The sequence below is a fragment of the Ranitomeya imitator genome, chromosome 2 (assembly GCF_032444005.1).
Source record: "Ranitomeya imitator isolate aRanImi1 chromosome 2, aRanImi1.pri, whole genome shotgun sequence".
NCBI lineage: Eukaryota > Metazoa > Chordata > Amphibia > Anura > Dendrobatidae > Ranitomeya > Ranitomeya imitator.
The window spans coordinates 337,775,693-337,798,125 of NC_091283.1; the positions used below are offsets into that span (position 1 = coordinate 337,775,693).

The 22,433-nt window shown below is 46.3% G+C and overlaps 1 protein-coding gene across 1 annotated transcript in view; it reads right to left on the reverse strand.

Annotated features, from left to right (window-relative positions):
• LOC138663641 (zinc finger protein 773-like) overlaps positions 1–17,028 on the reverse strand; it is a 105,806-nt gene extending 88,778 nt beyond the window's left edge. The window contains exon 1 of the mRNA XM_069749918.1: positions 16,976–17,028. The gene's annotated coding sequence lies outside the window, so the exon portion shown is untranslated. The remainder of the gene's footprint in view (positions 1–16,975) is intronic.
• Positions 17,029–22,433: the final 5,405 nt, after the last annotated feature.

A 22,433-nucleotide genomic window follows, 5' to 3' on the forward strand; every position in this document is an offset into this window, starting at 1 on the left:
CCGGGGGCAGACGGCATCCCGGCGGAGGTTTAGAAAAATTCTTCATGTAGAATTAATAACTAAAATGGAAGGAGTTTTTAATGAGTTGTTGGAGGGAGGGGTGCTGCCTCCATCTATGAGAGAGGCCATTGTAGTGGTCATCCCTAAGGCTGATAAGGATCCACAGCTGCCAGAGTCATATAGACCAATTTCACTTTTAACGGCAGATATAAAGATTTTGGCGAAAGCCTTGGCGAACAGACTGACCCATGTGATGGATAAGGTGATTCATCCGGATCAATCTGGCTTGATGTCCTATAAATCCACGGCAATCAATTTAAGGAGGTTATATCTAAATATGCAAATTCCAGCCGATAATCCTGGTAAAAGAGTAGTGGTGTCTTTGAATGCCCATAAAGCCTTTGACTGTGTAGAGTGGATTTACTTGTGGTCGGTGCTGGAACGCCTGGGGTTTGGGCCTAAACTTATCTCTTGGGTGAGGCTGGTATACTCCACTTCAATGGTAAAAATTAGAGTTAACAACAAATTGTCAGAGGCCTTTTAATTGTCTAGAGGTACTAGACAGGGGTGTCAGTTATCCCCATTGCTTTTCGCTCTGGCTGTGGAGCCTTTGGCGGCTAAAATACGAGGAGCACAAGAGATAAAGGGTTTTGTCTATTGAACGAAGGGGGAAAAAGTGGCCTTATATGCTGATGACATTTGCTCTTCTTGGAGGATTCGGAGGTGACCCTGAGTAGTGCGGTGGCTCTAATTGAGGAATTTGGGCAGTTTTCTGCACTTACGATCAATTGGGACAAATCGTGTGTTCTGCCGATAGATGGGGATAATGAAGGTCGAGGGGAGGTGGAAACTTCTACAAAATTAAAAATGGTTCAAAAATTTAAATACTTGGGGATACATATTGCCCTTCCTCTAACAAGATTTGAGGATTTCAATTTAAACCTGCTATTGCAAAAAATACGTACAAAAATTTCAGCGTGGAGTAAATTACACCTGTCGGTAGTTGGCAGGGTGTATCTGTTAAAAATGATTATGATGCCGCAACTGCTTTATGTGCTGCACAATTCTCCCGTCTGGATCCCGCAGTGTAGGTTTCATAGTGCCGCAACTGCTTTATGTGCTGCACAATTCTCCCGTCTGGATCCCCCAGTGTAGGTTTCATAGTGCCGCAACTGCTTTATGTGCTGCACAATTCTCCCGTCTGGATCCCGCAGTGTAGGTTTCATAGGATTAAATCCTTGTTCGGTGAACTAATTTGGGGGGAAAGAGCCCTAGGTTCAAACAGGAGATACTACAGAGGCCCAAAATGGAGGGTGGTTTGGCGCTCCTAATCCTTGGTTATATTTCTTATCGGCACCGTGTCAACATCTTAAAGGCTGGGGGGAGGAGGCAGGGAGGACCAATTCCTAATAGCTTGAGGTACTTACTAATAATGGGGTCTCTGAGTGAAAGTTTGGAGGGAGGTCATTTTATGAAGGCGGGTTCTCAGTACTGTACTATTAACCTAATCCACAAGGTTTGGGAAAATGTGAAGCATATCAGGGGGGTGAATGGGTTTACTAGGTTTGATCCTATATGGGGCAATACATATTTGCAGGAATTTAGGCAAATGAAGAATTTTTGGGTCAGGAAGGAGGCAGGTATTAGACTGATAGGTTAGCTAGTTAGCCAGGATAGTCTTAAACCGTTTGAGGAGCTACAGGAAGAATTTCAGTTACCGGGTTCAGAGCTGTACCAATATAACCGTATTCGTCATACATACCAGACACAAGGTAGAAAGAGGCTTATAGTGATGCAAGTAGATCTTATGCTGGAATTTATCCTTAAAGATCGAGGTACGAGGGGGGCGATTTCGGAGGTATACAGGGATCTTCTATTTACCTTTCTCATTAAACATCCTATTAAGGCTAGAGGGAAATGGGAAGCTCAGCTGGGAGAAATTGACGATGATAGATGGGAATCAATCTTGGAATAAGTGCCTAAGATTTCTATGAGTGAACCCGGGAGGTTATCGCAGCTATTTGTAATTCATAGGGTTTATAGAACCCCTGAAAGATTATTCAAGGCTGGACTGAGGTCTAACTCTGATTGCCCAAGGTGCTCGCAATCTCAGGCGGGTATACTGCACATGCTGTGGCAGGGTCCTAGGTTGTCTTCCTTCTTGATAGTGGTATTGAATCGTATTGAATTGGTGTATAGGTGCACTGTCCCTAAAAACCCATTGGTATGCATATTGGGATACGTGGAAGAAATAATAACGGACAACTCGACCAAAATAGTAATTGCACGATTGTTATTTGTTGCAAGAAAACTGATAGCAAAATTCTGGAATAGACAGGAACCTCCGGATCAAATACTTCTTCTGAAAAAAAAGCATCTACACCAAGAGAATCAAGCTGGATCTTTTCCACAAGTCATGGCCACCGTGGATTGACTGGAATTAGTGCGGCGGGAATGATGTGATGCTAAAAGATGTGTCCAGGGGTTGTGATAGTATGTTATTTGATTATGTGTACTATGTGAGGAATTTTGTTTTTTTTATGGTATGGTCTCTAAGGTAGGGAGGGGGGGGAGGGGGAGGGATACTTTACATTAAAAACTGTTACCTGAGTAAAATGTACTGTTATGAGTAATACATGTTTTAATTTGTCAGACTCAAAAAAATTAACTCATTTGGGCCCCAGAACATAGATGTACACCGTAGGGACGGCACAGGGGCGGCTGCAACAAAAACCCTGCAGTACGCAGGCGCCGGGAAAGGTCAGAGAAGAACGGCGCCTGCGCACTGCAGTACTTTACTCTGCTCTCAACAGGGCAAATCAGTACGCCTGCGCAGGAGCCGCGACAGGAAGCAAGGAAGAGGACCGCGATGCCTACTGGACCGGATCGCCCCCTCAGATGAGTATAATCTAACTTGTTTTTCTCATCTTTCAGGTTACATCGGGGGCTTATCTACAGCATTACAGAATGCTGTAGATAAGCCCCTAATGGTGGTGGCCGCAGCTTATATACAAAAAAGTAGATGACAGACTCCCTTTAACCACATGCTGCAAACATGGCATCTAAGAAGGTGTGACAGTTCAGCTAGCTTCTTTCACACTTCAGTTTTTTGGCGTCAGTCTGCTCCGACATCTTGACGGATCCGTCAAAATTGTTGAGAAAACGGTTCTAACGGATCTGTTTTTTTGACGCATCTGAGTATCTGGGAAAAGTATCTACTTTTTGGAGCATGCTCAATTGAAAAAGCGTATTGGGGCGACGGATCCGCCAAATGACGGTCACGACGGATCCGTCTCCCATATGCGGCCATTCTAGGAAATGGCGGACGCGACGGATCCGTCGCGAACCGCCATTTCGGCGCAGACAAAAAACGTTGCAATGTCCGTCAATGTCTAGACGACAACGTCCGCCACATCTCAACGGATCGGTCACATGGCGGATGGAACGGACGACCATCCGCCACAATCCGTCGCTAATGCAAGTCTATGGGAAAATAGCGGATCCGCCAAAAAAAAAAGGCAGATCCGCTATTTGACAAAAATGGCGGTTTCAAACTGACGCAAAAAGACTGAAGTCTGAAAGAGGCCTAAGTGCACTCCGCTCTCAAGTACTCGATAGTATGGGGCGGCCTAGTTACTACGATACTTACATGCCTAATAATAGTGTCTGTGATAAAGAAACTTGGCACTCAACTTTTGAAGATATGAGGTAATTTTAATGCAGTCAAAACTGTAGTACAGTATCCAGACGTTTCAGTCAAACAGTGACCTTCATCAGTGTACTAACAATGGGAATAAAGAATGCACACGAAATAAATAATGAAATCACACATGATAAATGAAACACACCAATAAAGACCATAAGAAAAAATGTGTGATCTAGTAAGTCATACGAGAGTGGTAATCCCTCAAACATCTCAATAACAGAGTGATAAATATAAAATAATCCTCCATATTTATATCTGGAGAATACACGTTATTCTGAAGAGGAAGTAGTATAGTATAGTAAAGAACCTACCCGACGGCTGTTTGGTGCGGTGTATTAATTAAGGGGAATGAGACACCGTGCCTCTGCATCCTGTTAAACAAATAAGGTGGTGTAAGTGGCGGATTGATTTTATTAGGAGTGATTATTCTGAGACACCCACCTATGATGTTATTACCGGCTTCGCAGAATTGTGTTTCCGTACCTTTTAAGTCAGAGAGGCGCTGTGTGCCATGGAGCATCCGCTGTGCTCCCTATTACAAGTTGTATCTGTGATATAACGATAAGGTAAGTAACTGACGTGTCCGCATTAAAGATGTAGTGCTAGTGTCAGAGGTTCAGAACATACCGGTTTTAGTAGCGTGGAGCCTGGTGCGTGGTCTTACGCGTTATCCGCCACTTGTAGTGGACTCGTGTATGTCAGGATGTGACAGTTATATCGGCGAGCGGCGGGGATAACCTCCATGTGGTACCTATCACGTAGGGAGGCTAAAACGGAAGTGAGGTAATCCGGAAGCCTCAGTGCATTCTAATGGGCAGAAGTGCTCAGTTAGTGCGCTGCACGGGTATGGATTTGGCCACATATGTGTTCCAGAGCCCAATTTGGATGCGTGCCACTTGTCAGAAAGTGAGACCGGAGTTGCTTTCCTTAGAGAAGTGTGAAAAAGACGGAAGACGGGTTACAGGCATGTTCTATTCATTGGAGGCGAAGCAGTCGAGCAGGAGAGGTGGGGAAATATGGAGATGGGGAAATCCAGAGGGAAAAGGCAAAGGAACAGGAGATTTCATCAATATAAGCGAGTCTGTAAGAAGGAGCGGGAGGACATACAAAATTAGTAAATGCAATGAGCCAGATTCATCAAATAATAGAGGTAACTCAGAAGGGGTAAACATCAATACATCCATACCTATAACATCATGACATAGGTTTAAAAGAGTATGTATAGTGAATATTCAGTATATATGGGTACAGAAACACATAATGGCAAATCATATAAAGGAAAGTAAATCATATTCCCTATTCAAACCCTTAGGAGAAAGGGTTTGCAGCTCATGGATCCAGAATGCTTCTTTTATTTCAGGATGCATACACGATCAACCCGAGTCTGGTGTTTGTTTTGTTTCGAAATTCTATCTTTGACAGGTTGTGTAGTTTCTCCTATATATAGTAGGCCGGTATTCAATTCATGAAAGAAAAGATTGAGGGTTTCTGATGTACCGTTCCAAATGCAGAAAAACAGGATTTTTTGGTTGCTTACCGTAAAATCTGTTTCTCAGAGCCTTCATTGAGGGACACAGGAACCATGGGGTGTATGCTGCTGCCACTAGGAGGCTGACACTATGCACAAAAAAAGTTAGCTCCTCCTCTGCAGTGTACACCCCAACGACTGGCATTATGAACTTCGGTTAGTGAGAAAGCAGAAGGAGAAAAAACAATAAGGTTGAAATAACATAACCACAAACATGAGAACTGCAAACATGAGAACAGTCACAGAACAACAAGAACCAAAAAATCCTGTTTCCTCTATCGCCTCATTGGGGGACACAGGAACCATGGGACATCCCAAAGCAGTCTCTGGGGCGGGAAAAAAAACAGACTTCCATCAGGTCAGAGGACTCCCCACTGCCGCCTGAAAGATCCTTCTGCCTAGGCTGGCGTCCGCCGAAGCGTAGGTATGGATCTTGTAAAATTTGGCGAACGTGTGGATGGAAGACCAAGTTGCCGCCTTGCAAAGCTGTAGGGAGGAAGCCCTGTGGTGCACGGCGCCCGGGTAGAGTGAGCCTTAATACCAGGAGTGGGCACTCTGTTCCTGACCCAGTAAACCTCCAAAATTGCCGTTCTGATCCAGCGAGCAATAGTCACCTTGGAAGCCGGCAGGCCTCTATGCGTGCCATCAGGAATGACAAAAAAGGAGTCCGTCTTCCGAAAAGAGGTCGTTCTAGCCAGGTAGATCCTCACCGCACTGACGAGGTCCAGCTTGTTCAACGATCGCTCCAGGGGATGAGTCGGAGCTGGACAAAAAGAAGGTAGGACGATGTCCTCGTTGAGGTGGAAGGTGTAAACCACCTTTGAAATGAAGGAAGGCAGAGGCCTCAGGACCACCTTGTCCTGGTGGATAACCAGGAAAGGAGGCCGGCAAGAAAGGGCGGCCAACTCGGAAACACGCCGGATAGAGGTGATGGCCAAAAGAAAAGCCACCTTCCAGGATAGAACTGACAGGGAAACCTCCCTGAGAGGCTCAAAAGGGGGAACCCCTCAGAACATCCAGCACAAGATTAAGATCCCATGAATCCACAGGAGCCCTGTACGGAGGGACAGCATGGGCTACTCCCTAAAGGAAGGTCTGGACCTGTGGCCGAGAAGATAACATCTTCTGGAAAAGAATGGAGAGCGCGGAAACCTGGCCCTTTAGGGAACTAAGGGCAAGGCCCGCATCCAGTCCTGCCTGAAGGAAGGCCAAAATGGAGGGAAGGGAAAAGGACATAGGTGAAACGTGGTTGGACTTGCACCAACGGAAGTAAGCCTTCCAGGTATGATAATAGATCCTGGAAGACAAAGGTTTCCTAGCCTGGATCATAGTGTGAATCACTCGATCCGAAAGGCCGGACACTCTTAGAACTGCGGTCTCAACAGCCACGCCGTTAAACTGAGTGACCGAGAATTCGGGTGGCAGATCGGACCCTGAGACAGCAGATCGGGTCTGTCTTGAAGCCGCCAGGGGGCGTCCACGAGAAGATTGACAATCTCTGCGAACCAAGATCTCCTGGGCCAATCCGGGGCGATCAGAATGACCGGCACCCCTTCCGCCTTGATCTTTTTCAACAGCTTGGGAAGCAAAGGCAGGGGTGGAAATAGATAGGGGAGCACGAACTGCGACCAAGGAATGGCCAGAGCGTTGACGCCCACTGTGTGAGGATCGCGGTTCCTGGAGACGAACCAAGGGACCTTCCTGTTGATTCGGGATGCCGTGAGGTCCACATCCGGGGTCCCCCATCGAAGACAAATCTGGAAGACCTCCTGATGCAAGGACCATTCCCGTCGCGAGGCCCTCACGGCTGAGAAAGTCGGCGGCCCAATTGTCCACGCCAGGAATATGCACTGCGGATATCACCGGGACCATTGCCTCTGCCGAGTCCCCCCCCCTGTGGTTGACATATGCCACTGCTGTGGCATTGTCCGTCTGGAACTGAATTGGCAGGCCCCTGAGAATGTTTTCCCAGTGAAGGAGAGACAGAAAGATGGCTCGAATCTCGAGGACATTGATTGGCAGGGATTACTCCTGCGTCGACCAACGACCCTGAACAGTCAGGTGACGAAACACCGCACCCCAACCGAGCAGGCTGGCGTCCGTCGTCACTACCTGCCAGTGAACTGGAAAGAAGGACCTGCCCTGGGAGATGAGAGGTCACGTAAGCCACCAGTTGAGGGACCGTTTGACACGAAGAGAGAGCCGAATCGGACGATCCAGAGAGAAGACAGACCTGTCTCACTGTGATAGAATAGCCTTCTGAAGAGGTCTGGAGTGAAATTGAGCGTAGGGGATCGCTTCCAATGTTGCAAACATCCTCCCCAGGACCTTCATGGCCGATCGGAAGTAGGGAAGGTGAGGACCTTGGAGCAGGCGAACCTCCCGGCGAAGGATAGATCTCTTGTCTTCAGGAAGGAAGTCTCTGGTCTGGCGAGTGTCGAAGAGCATGCCCAGAAAAACGAGGCGCTGAGAGGGAACAAGACAGGATATCTTCCTGTTGACAAGCCACCCAAAACGGGCTAGAGTGTCGAGGACGATGGACAGACTTTCCTGAGCCTGAGAGAAAGAGCCTTGATGAGGATGTCGTCGAAGTACGGAAAAAGTACCAGGCCCCTGACCCTCAAGATGGCTATCAGCGCTGCCATGATCTTCGTGAAAACCCTGGGAGCGGTCGCGAGACCGAACGGCAGGGCGACAAACTGAAAATGCTCCTGAACTACTGCAACATGCAGGAATTGGTGGTGTCCTGGAAATATTGGGACATGGCGGTAGGTGTACTGAATGTCTATGGAGCACAGAAACTCCTGAGCCTCCATGGAAGCAATTACTGAACGAAGGGATTCCACCCTGAAGTGTCTGAGACGAACCCTCTTGTTCAGCAATTTGATATCCAGAACGGGATGAACCCTGCTGTCTTTTTTCGGTACGACAAAAAGGTTAGAGTAGAAATCTGTGAACCGTTCCTTTTCTGGGACGGGAACGATCACCCCGGATTTGAGTAGGAAAGCGATGGCTGCAAAGAAACCCGGAACTAGAGCAGGGTCTCTTGGAGGTCGGGATTCGAAGAAACGATCCCAGGGCCGTGAAACGAACTCTATTTTGTATCCCGAGCATACAACTTCCCTGACCCATGCGTCCTCTACTGAGGAGGTCCAGACATTTCTGAAGAAGAGGAGACGGCCCCCAGCCTGGGAAGTTGGCTGGGGGCTTGTCGTGAGTCATGCTGAGGTGGACCTTCCAGACCTAGACCTGGAGGATCTACCTTGGGAGTAGTGAGGGTGCGAGGAAGGAGTGGGTCTAAAGAATACCTTCTTCTCTTGACATGCCTGTGGCCTCTGCTGTTGGGCAAAGGAATCGGATGCTGCAAAGCAACGTAAGGGCCGGAAGGACCGAAATTGCCGCCTAGGAGGAGGGCGGCGAGGTTTAGACTGGGAAAGAAGGGAACATGTGCCCCCGGTGGCATCCTTAACCCCTTTCTGACATTAGACGTACTATCCCGTCGAGGTGGGGTGGGCCCGTATGACCACCGACAGGATAGTACGTTATATGTGATCGGCTGTGCTCACGGGGGGAGCGCGACCGATCGCGGCCGGGTGTCAGCTGACTATCGCAGCTGACATCCGGCACTATGTGCCAGGAGTGGTCACGGATCGCCCCGGCACATTAACCCCCGGCACACTGCGATCAAACATGATCGCTGTGTTCCTGCGGTATAGGAAAGCATCGCGAAGGGAGGGGGCTCTATGCGGGCTTCCCTGAGAACCCCGCAGCAACGCGATGTGATCGCATTGCTGCAAGGGTCTCTTACCTCCTCCTCCCTGCAGCAGGCCCGGATCCAAAATGGCCACGGGACTGCATCCGAGTCCTGCAGGGAGGTGGCTTACAGCGCCTGCTCAGAGCAAGCGCTGGTAAGCCTGCAGGAGTGCACGTCAGATCGCTGATCTGACACAGTGCACAGCAAAGTGTCAAATCAGCGATCTTACACTATAACATGATGCCCACCCCCCCGGGGAAATGTTACAGTGTAAAAAAGAAAAATTCACATGTGTAAAAAAAAAAATTCCATATATATATATATATACACATATATACATACATACAGTTATATGAAAAAGTTTGGGCACCCCTATTCATCTTAAGCTTAATGTTTTATAAAAATTGTTTTTTTTTGCAACAGCTATTTCAGTTTCATATATCTAATAACTGTTTTGGACACAGTAATGTTTCTGCCTTGAAATGAGGTTTATTGTACTAACAGAAAATGTGCAATCTGCATTCAAACAAAATTTGACAGGTGCATAAGTATGGGCACCCCACCAGAAAAGTGACATTAATATTTAGTAGATCCTCCTTTTGCAAAAATAACAGCCTCTAGTCGCTTCCTGTAGCTTTTAATGAGTTACTGGATCCTGGATGAAGGTATTTTTGACCATTCCTCTTTACAAAACAATTCCAGTTCAGTTAAGTTTGATGGTCGCCGAGCATGGACAGCCCTCTTCAAATGATCCCACAGATGTTCAATGATATTCAGGTCTGGGGACTGGGATGGCCGTTCCAGAACAGTGTAATTGTTCCTCTGCATGAATGCCTGAGTAGATTTGGAGCTGTGTTTTGGATCATTGTCTTGCTGAAAGATCCATTCCCTGCGTAACTTCAACTTTGTCACTGATTCATGAACATTATTGTCAAGAATCTGCTGATACTGAGAGGAATCCATGCGTCCCTCAACTTTAACAAGATTCCCGGTGCCGGCATTGGCCACACAGCCCCAAAGCATGATGGAACCTCCACCAAATTTTACTGTGGGTAGCAAGTGTTTTTCTTGGAATGCTGTGTTTTTTTGGCTGACATGCATAACGCCTTTTTGTATGACCAAACAACTCAATCTTGGTTTCATCAGTCCACAGGACCTTCTTCCAAAACGAAATTGGCTTCTCCAAATGTGCTTTTGCATACCTCAGCCGACTCTGTCTGTGGCGTACTTGCAGAAACGGCTTCTTTCACATCACTCTCCCATACAGCTTCTCCTTGTGCAAAGTGCGTTGTATAGTTGACCGATGCACAGTGCCACCATCTGCAGCAAATTGATGCTGCAGCTCTCTGGAGGTGGTCTGAGGATTGTCCTTGACTGATCTCACCATTCTTCTTCTCTGCCTTTCGGATGTTTTTCTTGGCCTGCCACTTCTGGTCTTAACAAGAACTGTACCTGTGTTCTTCCATTTCCTTACTATGTTCCTCACAGTGGAAATTGACAGGTTAAATCTCTGAGACAGCTTTTTGTATCCTTCCCCTGAACAACTATGTTGAATAATCTTTGTTTTCAGATCATTAAACAGTTGTTTTGAGGAGCCCATGATGCCATTCTTCAGAGGAGATTCAAACAGGAGAACAACTTGCAAGTGGCCACTTTAAGTAGCTTTTCTCATGATTGCATACACCTGGCTATGAAGTTCAAAGCTCAATTAGGTTAGAAAACAAGAAAAAAGTGCTTTAGTAAGTCAGTAAAAAGTAGGTAGGAGTATTTAAAACAAGAAAATGATAAGGGTGCCCATACTTATGCACCTGTCAAATTTTGTTTGAATGCACATTGCACATTTTCTTTTAGTACAATAAACCTCATTTCAAGGCAGAAACATTACTGTGTCCAACAGTTATTAGATATATGAAACTGAAATAGCTGTTGCAAAAAAAACTATTTTTATAAAACATTAAGCTTAAGATTAATAGGGGTGCCAAAACTTTTTCATATAACTGTATATATATATATATATATATATATATATATACATACATATACATATATATATATATATATACATATATATATATATATATATATATATATATATATATATATATATCTTTGTGGCCATAAAAGGAAAGGGGCCCAGACACATTTCTTGCACAAGGGTGCCAAGCTGTCAGTGTCCGCCCCTGCTGTGACTTTTGAGATTGGATTAAATGTCCATGCAGCCTACTATATATAGGAGAAACTACACAACCTGTCAAAGATAGAATTTGGAAACACAAGTCCACAATCAGGTGTAAAAATCTCCTTTTACCGTTACCAGACCATTTTATCTCTGCAGGGCACAATGTCTCACAATTGAGATTTCGTGTCATAAAGCACGTACCCGGCCCCCCAGACGCGGGGGTGATCAGGTACGCATCCTGAAACAAAAGGACGCATTCTGAATCCAAGAGCTACAAACCCTTAAGGTACCGTCACAGTAGACGATATCGCTAGCGATCCGTGACGTTGCAGCGTCCTCGCTAGCGATATCGTCCAGTGTGACAGGCAGCAGCGATCAGGCCCCTGCTGTGCTGTCGCTGGTCGGGGAAGAAAGTCCAGAACTTTATTTGGTCGCTGGACTCCCCGCAGACATCGCTGAATCGGCGTGTGTGACACCGATTCAGCGATGTCTTCACTGGTAACCAGGGTAAACATCGGATAACTAAGCGCAGGGCCGATGTTTACCCTGGTTACCATCCTAAAAGTAAAAAAAAAAAAACACTACATACTTACCTACAGCCGTCTGTCCTCCAGCGCTGTGCTCTGCACTCCTCCTGTACTGGCTGTGAGCGTCGGTCAGCCGGAAAGCAGAGCGGTGACGTCACCGCTCTGCTTTCCGGCCGCTGTGCTCACACAGACAGTACAGGAGGAGTGCAGAGCACAGCGCTGGAGGACAGACGGCTGTAGGTAAGTATGTAGTGTTTGTTTTTTTTTACTTTTAGGATGGTAACCAGGGTAAACATCGGGTTACTAAGCGTGGCCCTGCGCTTAGTTACCCGATGTTTACCCTGGTTACCGGCATCGTTGGTCGCTGGAGAGCGGTCTGTGTGACAGCTCTCCAGCGACCAAACAGCGACGCTGCAGCGATCCGGATCGTTGTCGGTATCGCTGCAGCGTCGCTAAGTGTGACGGTACCTTTACTCCTAAGGGTCTAACTAGGGAATATGATTTGCCATTACGTGTTTCTGTACCCATGATACTGTATATTCACTATACATACTCTTATTCCTATGTTATGATGTTATAGGTATGGATGTATTGATGTTTACCCCTTCTGAGTTACCTCTTCTTTTTGATGAATCTGGCTCATTGCATTTACTAATTCTGTATGTCCTCCTTCTTACAGAGTCGCTTATATGGAATGAAATCTCCTATTCCTTGGCCTTTTCCCTCTGGATTTCCCCATCTCCATATTTTCCCACCTCTCCTGCTCGACTGCTTCACCTCCACCGAGTAGAACATGCCTGTAACTCGTTTTTTTCACCCTTCTCTAAAGAAAACAGCTCCGGTCTCACCTTCTGACAAGTGGCACGCATCCAAATTGGGCTCTGGAACACATATGCAGCCGAATCCTTCCCCGGTGCAACGCGCTAACTGAGCACTTCCGCCCACTGGAACGCACTGACTCTTCCGGATTACCTCACTTTCGTTTTAGCCTCCCTACGTGATAGGTACCACATGGAGGTTATCCACGCTGCTCGCCGATATAACTGTCACATGCTGACATACATGATTCCACAGTAAAAGGCAGATTGATTTTATTAGGAGTGATTATTCTGAGATACCCACCTATAAAGAAACTTGGCGCTCAACTTGTGAAGATTTGAGGTAATTTTAATGCTGTCAAAACTGTAGTACAGTATCCAAATGTTTCGGTCAAACAGTGACCTTCATCAGTGTACTAACAATGGAAAGAAAGAATGCAAACAAAATAAATAATGAAATCAAACATTATAAAACAAAACATACCAATAAAGAGCATAAGAAAAACATCTCAATAATAAAGTAATAATCATAGAATAATCCTCCATATTTATATCTGGAGAACACGTTATTCTGAAGAGGAAGTAGTATAGTAAAGAACCTACCCGACTGCTGTTTGGTACGGTGTATTAATTAAGGGGAATGAGACACCGTGCCTCTTTGTATATCGGTCTAAGTGGCGGATTGATTTTATTAGGAGTGATTATTCTGAGATACCCACCTATGATGTGGGTATCTCATAGGTGGGTATCTCAGAATAATCACTCCTAATAAAATCAATCCGCCATTTACACCGATATACAAAGAGGCACGGTGTCTCATTCCCCTTAATTAATACACCGTACCAAACAGCAGTCGGGTAGGTTCTTTACTATACTACTTCCTCTTCAGAATAACGTGTTCTCCAGATATAAATATGGAGGATTATTCTACGATTATTCCTTTATTATTGAGATGTTTCAGGTTTTGAGGGATTACCACTCTCTGTATGACTTACAAGATCACACATTTTTTCTTATGCTCTTTATTGGTATGTTTTGTTTTATAATGTTTGATTTCATTATTTATTTTGTTTGCATTCTTTCTTTCCATTGTTAGTACACTGATGAAGGTCACTGTTTGACCGAAACATTTGGATACTGTACTACAGTTTTGACAGCATTAAAATTACCTCAAATCTTCAAAAGTTGAGCGCCAAGTTTCTTTATCACAATATTTGTTTTTTGACCCTACTTGAACACCATGCCAGTAGTGCCACGTTACAACACTGCTTAATAATGGTGTCTGGGCCTGCAATGTACGAAGGCCTATTAGGCCGGGCCAGAGGCAGCGTCCAATAGGTTACCTTTTAACGCCCCCATACAGATTAGACTAAAGTTACATGAAAGCCCCACATCAGGGGGTTTGGGCGACTATATAATGTATTTGGGGGCCTCCTGACAAACAATGTCAGGGCAGAGAAAGATCTGGCTTCCTGAATTTCAGAGGCTAATCCGTTTTTCTTCCTGTAGATAATCCTCCGCTAGGGGAGTCTGGAGGCGACTCTCTCATACAGACCACAGGAAAGCTGGAATATTTGTGAGTATGGGGGAGTCGGGAGAGATAGCCGTCTGCAAAATGACCGTTCAGCCAACACTTATCTCCTGTGTATGGGGCCGTTAGTATTACACTGACAGGCAGTGATGATACACGGCAAATACAGTAGTACAGTGCATCACCGGAGCCAGCAGAGGCTTGTATGTTGTATGATGCACTAATCAGAGGTATTTAAATAAGGTTTAAAGTGAAGGAAAAACAAAAAAATCACAATTTTAACAACCAGAAATATCCATCACTATAGGGAAACTAGAGTCACTGCACAATGTTAGTCACATCACATCCATAACTACTTTATTATACTCTATTATTCTACACACAGTGGAGTAAATACAAATCACAGGTCCCACAGCAATAGCTTGAGTTGTGTCCCCAACCTCAAGAGGAAAAAAAAAATATATATATATTTTTGTAATGTCACCTATGTGCTCCCAAATATTCGTAATGTCACCTACAGGTGCTGCTCACAAAATTGGAATTTCATCAAAAAGTTAATTTATTTCAGTTCTTCAATACAAAAAGTGAAACTCATATATTATATAGAGTCATTACAAACAGAGTGATCTATTTCACATATTTATTTCTGTTAGCCCATTACTTGCCAAATTAAAATTTTTACAAGCACGGATTTTTCAGAAAAGGGCGCCCCAATATTCAGTTAAAAATGACAATGACATGATTTCCTATTTTGAAAACATTCATTTTGCAAACGCAACACAAAAAAATTGGACCTAACTATAAAAGTTACTAAATCTTAGTTGCTAGAAGTTAAAGATTTGGCGTCCCAAAAAAAAAGGACATTGGTAGATAATGGGTTAATGTTGATGATTATGGCTTATAGCCAATGAAACCCCCAAAGTCATTATCTCAGAAAATTAGAATAATTAACATAAAACACATGCAAAGGCTTCCTAAACATTTAAAAAGGCCCCTTAGTCTGTTTCAGCAGCTCCACAATCATGGGGAAGACTGCTGACTTGACAGATGTCCAGAAGACAGTCATTGACACACTCCACAAGGAGGGAAAGCCACAAAAGGTCATTGTTGAAGAATCTAGCTGTTCACAGAGTGCTGTATCCAAGCATATTAATGGAAAGTTGAGTGGAAGGAAAAAGGGAGGTAGAAAAGGGTGCACAAGCAACCGGGATAACCGCAGCCTTGAAAGGATTGTTGAAAAAAGGCCATTCAAAAATTTAGGGGAGACTCACAAAGAGTGGACTGCTGCTGGAGCCATTGCTTCAAGAGCCACCAAATACAGACATATCCAGGACATGGGCTAGAAGTGTCGCATTCCTTGTGTCAGCCACTCATGACCAATAGACAACACCAGAAGCGTCTTACCTGGGCCATGGAGAAAAAGGACTGGACTGTTGTCAGTGGTCCAAGGTGTTGTTTTCAGATGAAAGTAAATTTTCCATTTAATTTGGAAATCAAGGTCCCTGAGTCTGGAGGAAGAGTGGAGAGGCCACAATCCAAGCTGCTTGAGGTCTAGTGTGAAGTTTCCACAATCAGTGATGGTTTGGGGAGCCATGTTATCTGCTGGTGTATGTTGAATGTGTTTTATCAAGACCAAAGTGAGTGCAGCCGTCTACCAGGAAATTTTAGAGCCCTTCATGCTTCCCTCTGCCGACAAGCTTTTTGCAGATGGGAATATTCATTCTCCTGCAGGACTTGGCACCTGTCCGCACTGCCAAAAGTACCAATACCTGGTTTAAAATCAATAGTATAACTGTGCTTGATTGGCCAGCAAACTTGCCTGACCTTAACTCCATAGAGAATCTGTGGGGTATTGTCAAGAGGAAGATGAGAGATACCAGACCCAACAATGTAGACGAGCTAAAGGCTGCTATCAAAGCAACCTGGGCTTCCATAACACCTCAGCAGTGCCATAGGCTGATCAACTCCATGCCACGCCGCATTGATGCAGTAATTGATGCAAAAGGAGCCCCGACCAAGTATGGAGTGCATTTACTGAACATACATTTCAGGAGGCCAACATTTCGGATTTTAAAATCATTTTTGAAGCTTTTGTTAGAAAGTATTCTAATTTACTGAGATAATGACTTTTGGGTTTTCATTGGCTGTAAGCCATAATCCTCAACATTAACAGAAATAAACAAGTGAAATAGATCACTCTGTTTGTAATCACTATATAATATATGAGTGTCACTTTCTGTATTGAAGAACTGAAATAAATTCACGTTTTGATTATATTCTAATTTTGTGAGAAGCATCTGTACACGTCCATTGCTTCAGTCATGGGGAGTGACAAGCCGGAATGTCCCCATTGGAGTTCCTGAATTCTGTGGGGTCTCCTGGATGTCCCTGCAGGGGCTCACTATAAGGATAGGAGCTCCGATAATGTCACTGAGGAACCTTCACCACAAATTATGTAACGGCGCAATGTCGTGTGTCCGAGTCTCAGCCCAGCGTTACCGAGGCCACTATTCTTATGGGAAACTAAGGGGGAAATGTTTCCATCCCGCATCTCCCCCCTCGTTACCAAGTGGCACGTCCCCCATTATAGGCGTCTGCAGCCCCCAATCCGACCTGTATTTACTATGAGCAGAAACAAAGCACAAGGTCAATCACTGACTGGAGCCGAGGAATCTGGGGGAGACGTCACATGGGGAACACTGCTTGTTCTAGGGCGGAGACCCCAAAATCTCCATATATGAGGGGAAACGGGAAACGCTGCTTACCAGAAAGCTCCAATAGACGACGGCGCATCTGTAATCAGCCTGACCCCTCTGCAGCTGTTATGTCACTGTACACACCACACAGGGGCCCCAAAAGAGCCTCCGCAGTGCCCCCCCCCCCCCCCAACCCCCCCCCCTGGGTTAAGTAATGGGGAATCTCAAGCACCTACCTCCACCTGCAGAGCCGCACTCCAGTATATGGCTGCTCTATGCGCACAGGACCTGTGATGAGGTCACAGGAGGGGAGGAGTCAGGGGTCACATGATCAGGGGTCTCAGTGTATGCAGGACTCTGCTGTGCTGGTTGTCATGGTGCTGGGTGAGGGGAAGTTTATGTGTGGGGTCAGGAGGGGTTTACAGGGTGGATGTAGCAGAGCCGTGTGTGTACGAGGTGTACGGAGCAGAGCCGTGTGTGTACAAGGTGTACGGAGCGGAGCCGTGTGTGTACGAGGAGTACGGAGCAGAGCCGTGTGTGTACAGGGTGCACGGAGCGGAGCTGTGTGTGTAAGAGGTGTATGGAGTGGAGCCGTGGGTGTACGAGGTGAACGGAGCGGAGCCGCGTATGTACGACGTGTATGGAGCGGAGCCGTGTGTGTACGAGGTGTACAGAGTGGAGCCGTGTGTGTACGAGGTGTACGGAGCGGAGCCGCGTGTGTACGAGGTGTACGGAGCAAAGCCTAACTCAATATTATCCAGGTAAACTTCCGCAAATCTACTCACCAATGAGAAAAAAATATACGGTCATTTATGAAATTTTCAAAGACTGCCGGAGCATTGCCTAATCCGAATGGCATCACCAAATTTTCATTATGACCCTCAGGTGTATTGAATGCGGTCTTCCATTCATCACCCTGACGTACATGTGTAAGGTTAGATGCCCCTCTCACATTAAGTTTTGTTAGCTCCAGAGAATTGGTTAAACAGGTCATGTATAAGGGGTAAAGGATAGGGATTGTGAACCGTGATTTTATTAATCTCTCTAAAATCCAAGCATGGATGCATCCCTACATCCATTTCACAAAAACTGCCCCATGGCGACTGGATGGTGGATGTCTGCCATGGATGCGTCAGAGGCTGCAGACCGTTGCACTGCATCTTGCAGCAGAAGGTCTCAGCATGTTGCTTTGCTGACTAGTAGTCTCCTCCTCCATCTGATGGTGTCATTTGGATCCTGCTGGGAGTTGCGGGTGTTATTTCTATTCCTCCCTTGTAAAGGCTTGGAGCTACAGCTGTCGGCCACCTTCCTTTTTGGTGTCTGGAGGACGTCTGGTGTTACCTCTCTGAGTCTCCTAAAGATAAGCCTCACCCTGCTTGTCTATCCCAGTTGTCTGTAGTGTAGTGGGGATTAACTAGTGCTCATTTTATCCTACCATATGCAGGGCTTACTGCTAGGGTCAGGCAGGGCTTAGGTATCCTGCTCGACAATAGGTGCCTATTTGGGCAATAACCTATTTGGGGTCTTAGAGCAGACATAGGTGACGTTGGTTCTGCCTATGGGTCTCCACTCCCTGCTTCCCTAGCGTTGGGCTCACCTTCCCCTTATTCTTTTGTGTTGCACTTAGTTTGTCTTAGGCGAGTTTCACATTTGCGTATCTGTGCATAGCGTTTGATCCGCATGCGTCTTGCGTACCTATCTTTGTGTACGCAGGGACATGCATTAGTTCGCATGCGGATGCATACGAATGCGTCATTTTGCGGTGTGCGGTGGGTCCAGCGAATGCAACATGTTGCATTTTTTGAGGTGTCAATTATGTGCAGTAATTCGCCTGCGGATGAAGTGCGTCAAAACAACGCATTACTGTCTATGGGAACGCATTGGTACGCAAGGACATGCATACGCATGCGTTTCATGCGCTTGCATACTTCAGACTGCGCATGTCCAGGAACTGTTTTGAGACAGTTTCCTCACGTACCGGAGACACTGACTAACGTAGACACATTGAAATCAATGTGTCTCTGCACATGTCAGCGTGTTTTCACGGACCGTGTGTCCGTGTGCAAAACACGGAGACATGTCAGTGTTCGTGGGAGCGCACGGTTTACACGGACCCATTAAAGTCAATGGGTCCGTGTAAAACATGTACCGCACACGGACGCTGTCCGTGTGCAGTCCGTGTGCCGTGCAGGAGACAGCGCTACAGTAAGCACTGTCCCCCCCACGTGGTGCTGAAGCTGCCATTCATATCTTCTCTCCAGCAGCATTCGCTGGAAAGAAGATATGAAAAATCCTTTTTTTTTTGCTTTTTTCGTGTTTTAACTAAAGATCCCTGTTCCCACCCCCTGTGCGCCCGCCTGCTGGTAATAAAATACTCACCCGGCTCCCTCTCAGTGTCCTGTCCTCTCAGCACCAGCTTCTCCTGTATGAGTGGTCACGTGGTGCCGCCCATTACAGTCATGAATATGCGGCTCCACCTCCCATAGGGGTGGAGCCGCATATTCATGACTGTAATGGGCGGCACCACATGACCGCTCATACAGGAGAAGCTGCGGCGAGGACAGGACGCTGCGAGGGAGCCGGGTGAGTATTTTATTAACAGCGGGCGGCCGCACAGGGGGTGGGAGCGGGTGGCGACAGGGATCTTTATTTAAAACACAAAAAAAAAAAGGATTTTTCATATCTTCTTTCCAGCGAACGCTGCTGGAGAGAAGATATGAATGGCGGCTTCAGCACCAGATGCAGGGGACAGCGCTTATCTCTAGCAATGTCTCCTGCACGCTCCGTGTGGTACCCAGTCGGCACACAGGCGGCACAAGTGTGCCGCACGTGTGCCACACTGATGGCCTACGTGAGCTCACGAACACACGGACACGGATAATTCCGGTACCGATTTTTCCAGTACCGGAATTATCTGGACGTGTGAGACTGGCCTAAACATGCGTTTGTATGCATTTTGGCATGTGTTTGAGCATGCAGATGATACACTGCACACAGAAAGGCTAATGTGAACCTAACCTTACACCTTGCGTGACATTAACACTTGCTGTTCACGTTTGCAAGAGGAAAAAAAATAAAAATCTGACACTTTTTGTGTTTTTTGTGTGTTTGTTTTTTTCTTTTGCTGGGTTCATCGATTCTGTTTTAATGCTAGCAGAGCAGCTGCAGAGGTTGGCACTGGAGGTGACTGACCATCGTTCTGAAGTTCAGCGGCTGTAGGATCCTATTGTGGGCGACCCTGAAGGTAGGTGGGTCCAGCTTGAACCCAAATTTGCCCTCCCAGACAGGTTTTTTGGGAGTAGGGACAAGTGTTTTGTGTTTAAGGAGGCATGCAAATTGTACGTTAAACTGCATCCTTACTCCCCTGGAGATGAGGAGCAACAAGTTTGAATTATTTTACTGTTGCAAGAGGAACCTCAGTCCTGGGCGTTTTCTCTACCACAGGATTCTATATGTCTGCAGTGTGTGGAAGAGATTTTTAGGACCCTAGCCCTTATCTATCATGATCCTGACCATATGTCTTTGGCTGAGTCCAGGCTGCGTCGCATTCAGCAAGGGAATCGTTCAGTGGAGACTTATAGCTCTGAATTCCGCAGGTCGTCAACGGGTACCAAATGGATTGACCCGGCTCTTAGAAGCCAATTCCTTCAGGGCATCACTGAAAGGATAAAGGACGCTTTAGCAGTATATGAAACTCCTGTGTCATTGGAGGCTGCCATGTCCTTAGCTATTTGTGTGGATAGACGCCTGCGAGACAGATGGGTAAGACCACCTACTTCTGAGTCCTCATCTGGGACAAGATCCCGGTGTTGGAGGAAAGATCTGGGGGTGAACCTATACTTGCAGAGTTAGAGGAATGCATGCACTTGGGATGTGCATTCACGTTAAGCACCCGCTAGGACCGTGGGGTACTCAGAACCGGGCCGGTTCTTAAAGGGATGTGTCACAGTGGCAGTGACCCAGTCCGTGGCCCTGGGCATCCAATAAAAGGGGGAATTAACAGAAATGGTCTAATGTAGTAGTGTTCGTGACGCCACCTGTGGTACTTGGCCAGGGGTGGCTGGCGCTGCTTAAAGGGGTCCTCTGGGGATGGTATTGCAGCAGAGATGGTCTACTTCCCCATAGGGAGAACTTGGTCCCCAGGGCTCCCGGTGAAGTTGGTAAGGATGATAGCTGGTGAGGTGCAAGAAAGAATTAGAGGACACATGGTTGTAGTCTCTTTACCTTCTACTAGTAGAATGCAGGCACAGTCCAGGGCACAGGTAACAGGTGATGGTGAGGTCCGGGCAGCCTGGAAGCGATTAGGAGTCCCCCTAGCCAGGTGTAGTTTGAAACCTTCCTTTCTGAACTGTGTTCTAAGTTCCTTGCTGTCTGAGACTTCACACAAGGTCCTCTCTTTCTCTCTGTCCCTTTCAGGTGGACACTACCCAATTGGCAGGCAATGCGAGCCTTTTTATAGGTGTCTCATCTCATGGTGACACTGGGCTCTATCGGCTGCTGTGCCTTCGGGTGTAATTGTGGCGAGGGGACTTGGAATCTCCTGCCCACCCGTTTCTGCTGTGGGGCATACAGTTACCCCCACAACCTGGGCATTCCAGCCTCCGGTTTCTGCGTTGATTCTGGAGTGAGCACACTTGCAGCTCCACTCCCAGTATCTTTCCTCTCCTTTGCCTCTTCTCCTCTCACTGTCTCTTACAGACTGTCTGACTCTCCTCTCAGGAGCTGCAGAACCTCATGTCTGCATGGCTCCAGCTCTCCTTACAGACTTTCCACTCCTCACTGAAGCTATGTGCACATGTTGCGGATTAGGCTTAGGCTTAGGAATTTCTGGTGCGGATTCTGCCTCTCCGCAGCATTTTTTGTGCAGTTCCGCAGCATTTTTTGTGCATTTTTGCTGCAGTTTTCTTGTGGATTTGCTGCGGTTTTTACCCCTGCGGTTTTCTATAATGGAATGGGTACAAAAACGCTGCAGATTCACAAAAAAGAAGTGACATGCTACTTCTTTTAAACCGCAGCGTTTCCGCAGCGGATTTTCCGCAAAGTGTGCACAACATTTTTTTTCTCATTGATTTACATTGTACTGTAAATCAATTGCGGATCTGCAGCGTTTCTGCACCTCAAAAAATGCTGCGGATCCGCAGAGAATCCGCAACGTGTGCACATACCCTAAGACTGATTAGTAACTCCTCCTTCACCCAGAATATTTAGGGAAGCTACCCTTAAACCGAGTCTAGAGCTCCCCCTTCTGGCCTGGAATCAGAACAGTGTTGTGTGTACGTGTTACTTGTTAAAGGGACCCTTGTCGCTTCCAGGCATGGCATCACCCTCCCCGTGAGTAAGGCATTACCACTGTAACAACCAGCTTCCTGGGGTGTTACACATGTCTCGTGTTTCCCACAATATTTGCAAGAAAAAGGGTGTATTTTTTGTGGGAAGAAGGGACATTTTATTGGAGCATATCCTGCAATTCCAAGCAAAAAGAGACTCGATTAACCCTTGGGAGCCTTGAGCTTGATAATCAAGGGGTGTGTTCATCATCAACCTGCAATTCTCATTGTGTCCTGACAGCAGAGGTGGTGCTAGAGGGTGGGTCTGAAAAAATGTCTGTATTTGTAGGCAGTGGAGCTAAGAGTCAGTATGGTGGATGCTGAGTTTGCTATAATTCATGGTTTTGTCTGCTCTAACTTGGCTAAA